The 4,437-nt window shown below is 28.0% G+C and overlaps 2 non-coding genes across 2 annotated transcripts; one reads left to right on the top strand and one right to left on the bottom strand.

The window, feature by feature from the left end:
- Window positions 1-2,704: 2,704 nt before the first annotated feature.
- TRNAT-UGU (transfer RNA threonine (anticodon UGU)) lies at window positions 2,705-2,777 on the top strand. Its single transcript has one exon. It is a non-coding gene; the product is annotated as a tRNA-Thr (tRNA).
- Window positions 2,778-3,882: 1,105 nt separating this feature from the next.
- On the bottom strand, window positions 3,883-3,970 carry TRNAS-GGA (transfer RNA serine (anticodon GGA)). Its single transcript has one exon. It is a non-coding gene; the product is annotated as a tRNA-Ser (tRNA).
- Between the last annotated feature and the right edge of the window lie 467 nt (window positions 3,971-4,437).

The raw sequence follows: 4,437 nt of genomic DNA on the forward strand, positions 1-4,437 counted from the left end.
ATAATAAACTAATCCAAACTTCTGCAACCCCAGTCAAAGAATATAAGTACATTCTGTTATAGATCAGACAAAATAATTGATTGACATTAAATCAGGCAGAGTAATGGAAGTTGCATTCAGATATTATTATGTGAGAAATCACAAAATTCAGAAATAATAGAATGAATAATTATAGGGTTTAAAATAGGATGGATAGGAGTTTCTTAAGATTCTAAAACAAAAACAATACTGAGTTCTTATCAGCCAAGCCAATAAAAGAAATAGGATGAACTGCAAAAATTCTTTATCTTTATAATAAACTAATTCTTTATCTTTATAATAAACTATATAACGTGCACATCACCATCAATTATACGGCCACGAAAAAAAAAACACAAAGAAAAGGGCTCGATTCTATTTTGGTAATCCTTCTCAGATGAATTCTTAATATTCTCACTCCACCCCAGAACTTCGACTTTTAGGTCTTTTAACCAACTAATTAAACCACTCGAATATTATGGAAATAGAAACCTTTTTTTGTATCGCAGAAAAAAAAGGAAAAAAATAGATAAAGAATTCATTATCTATATATCTATATCTATATATATATAGATACTATAGATAAGCGAATATACCTAATAAAAAATTGCATCTATTCTTTAATCATCTAGGAAAAGTATATCTACAGATACCTAAATAGATCAAAGAAATATGTTATGTATCAGAATCTAGAAGAACACAAATTTGTATGAGTATCTATCCCCCATATTCATTAAAATGAATATGGGGGATAGATACTCATACAAATGAATCTTGTGTCAGGAACCAGATTTGAACTGGTGACACGAGGATTTTCAGTCCTCTGCTCTACCAACTGAGCTATCCCGACCATTCTTGAAGCTTAATACTTTGATTTTAAAAGATTTTTAAAATCTATGTTAATGAATCTATATCAACTAAGTAAAAAAAAAGTTTGTAAGTGAGTTTCCGCAGTAATAATTATTTTTTATTGTTAATCGTTAATTACGCATATGAAAATTCCTTGCTAAAAAATAAGATATTAATTTATACATTTCTGATTAAAAAAAATTCTATGTGTTTCACATATATATTTATATCTATTCCAAAACTCGTCCCTTGTCATTATGATAGATAAGAAAATTATGATAGATAGGAAATTGATGAAAATAAAAATTCCAATTTCGTTGGGAAATAATAAATCGAATAAAACACATAAATAAGGACTTCAAGATAGAGAGGATATAGGAAAAAAATTAGAAAATGAAAAAGTATTTTTGGGGATAGAGGGACTTGAACCCTCATGATTTCTTAAGTCGACGGATTTTCCTCTTACTTTCAATTTCATTGTTGTCGGTATTGACATGTAGAATAGGACTCTATCTTTATTCTCATCTGATTTATCAGTTCTTCAAGGGTTTTAGCCGATTATGATGAAGTGAATAATTTCATCAATAAATATTCCATCTTTTCTTCAACTTCGAATTGATTTGATTCACATTTTTCATTTGTGAATATTTTTATCACAAATAGATCTTCAATAATAAAATAAAAAGTAACAAATTGAAAGAGTATTTCAGTATATATATATGTTTCTAAATGTTTATCTTTGATCCATTCCTGTAATTTTGGTGAAAGGATTCTTTTACTAATGCAATAAAAAAAGTCGTCAATTTCGTTTGTTAGAACAGCTTCCATAGAGTCTCTGCACCTATCCCTTTTTTATTATCACTTTCTGAATTTTTATTTGTTTTCAGAAAACAGGATTTGGCTCAGGATTGCCCATTGTGAATTCCAGGGTTTCTCTGAATTTGAAAATTATTACTTGGTAAGTTTCCATACCAAAACTCAATCCAATTAAGTCCGTAGCGTCTACCAATTTCGCCATATCCCCATCTTTTTTTTTATTTGAATCTGATTATAATAGAATGCTTTTTTTTTCATTTCTATTATGAGAATTATGCGGGAACTTTTGAATTCATTAAATACATATTATTTTATTAAATATTAAAAACCCCTTTCTCCAATTTTATAGATTTTATTTCATCTATATTGGATACCTTTATTTGTTTGAATCAGAACTAATTCTAATATCTATATATTAACAATTCAATATACACAGATATAGACCACATATCTACTTATCTTCTATGTACCTACTTATCTTCTTTTTTCATACAATTTAGAATACTCGAATGGTCGATTCTTTTTTTTTTTTTGTTTTTGCTTAAAAAAAAAAAGAAAATAAACAATCCATTTATTCATATACAATTTATATAACTAAAACGAATCTAGTGGCTAAAAAAAACCATTCTTTTAATTGAATATAATATAGAATTAGACATTTACTTAGAAATATGGAATTCCTTAATAAATATTTACTAAAATTTATATTTATTCAAATTTACTTTAAGTACTAATAAATAATCTTTTTGAAAGAAATCAATTTAATAATATATATCTAGAATAGTAGATCGAAATAAATTATATTAAATAAATTATATTAATATAATATTAATTATTATCTTGCACTTTATGTTATCAGATAAAATAAATAATAGAAATAATAAAAATTGGGTTTGATTTTCTATATTTTCTTTCTCTATTTTTGATGTTTGTATTAATTTGAATTTTGTTATAAATAACTAAAAATTGATAACTAAGATCCCATTCAATTCTTCTGCATATGTATATTTCGTTTACATTAGCCGGTTTAGCTCAGAGGTTAGAGCATCGCATTTGTAATGCGATGGTCATCGGTTCGAATCCGATAACCGGCTTTTCTCTATTTGTTTTTTACATAATTGATAATATCTTTTTTAGAAATAAAAAATTGGGAGAGTTCGATCTCTGCGGAAGAAATCAAGAAATTAACCTACTTTTTTGTATTCTTTTATATACAATAAATTCGGATATTGATAAAATTCATCTAATTCTTCTTTGTACTATAAAACTTTAGTAGATTTCGCTTCATTTAGAATTCTATAATATTTTTCATTTCGTTTAGTTTTCATTTCGATTTATAAGATTTTTCATTTTAAAAAAGGAGTTTTTATGTCACGTTACAGAGGACCTCGTTTCAAAAAAATACGTCGTCTAGGATATTTACCAGGACTTACTAGTAAAAGGCCAACAGTCAAAAACGAATTTCGAAATCAATTGCGCTTCAGTAAAAAATCTCAATATCGTATTCGTTTAGAAGAAAAACAAAAATTGCGTTTTCATTATGGTCTTACAGAACGACAATTGCTTAAATACGTTCGTATCTCCGGAAAAGCTAAAGGATCAACTGGTCAGGTTTTATTACAACTACTTGAAATGCGCTTGGATAACATACTTTTTCGATTGGGTATGGCTGCGACTATTCCTCAAGCCCGCCAATTTATAAACCATAGACATGTTTTAGTTAATGGTCGTATAGTGGATATACCAAGTTATCGTTGTAAACCTCAAGATATTATTACAGCAAAGGATGAACAAAAATCTAAAACTCTTATTCAAAATTATTTTGATTCAGCCCCCCATGAGAAATTGCCAAATCATTTGACTGTTCACCCTTTCCAATATAAAGGTTTAATTAATCAAATAATAGATAATAAATGGGTTGGTTTGAAAATAAATGAATTACTGGTTGTAGAATATTATTCTCGTCAAACTTAAACTTAACTAAAATAACAAGAGTTTTTTTTACAAGGATTTTCTGCTATTCATATATCATAGACATGGATATGCGAAAATTTTTATTCCTTGCCCACCCGTTATCCACTATTTTTTGTATTACCGAAAAATGAGGAATATAAAGTTGTCCATATCAACAAACAAATTTGAAATATGAAATAATGGTATGCATTGGGATGAGTAATATTGATGAATTTGGTAAAGATTCGGAAAGAGAGGGATTCGAACCCCCGGTAAACAAAAAGCCTACATAGCAGTTCCAATGCTACGCCTTGAACCACTCGGCCATCTCTCCTATATAATGATGCCCAGAAACCGGTTGAATGTTGAATAGTGAATCAATCCTATTTTTCATAAATGCATAAAACCTATTCAAACTATAAAAATACAAAGTAAAATTAAAAAAAAACCTCCTACAAGGTCTTAGGATAAACAAATTTGATTGATGAGTTCATTTTTACGTTATTTCGCACTGTATTATAATTATACAATTCCTTTATTTGTGGGATTGATTTCTCACACCATGATTAATTAAATTATAGAATGGATTTCTACCTATGCCTAGATCTCGGATAAATGAAAATTTTATAGATAAGACCTTTTCAATTGTAGCCAATATCTTATTACGAATAATTCCGACAACTTCAGGAGAAAAAAGGGCATTCACTTATTACAGAGATGGTGTGATTTGATTCCATTTTTTTTGACCGATTTCGGTCAAAAAAAAATGGAATGGAAAAACCCCACGCGTGTTGAAGGTGA

Source organism: Vigna unguiculata, unplaced genomic scaffold (genome assembly GCF_037176805.1).
Source record: "Vigna unguiculata cultivar grain cowpea cultivar isolate G323 ecotype 2 unplaced genomic scaffold, ASM3717680v1 ptg000034l, whole genome shotgun sequence".
Classification (NCBI taxonomy): Eukaryota; Viridiplantae; Streptophyta; class Magnoliopsida; order Fabales; family Fabaceae; genus Vigna; species Vigna unguiculata.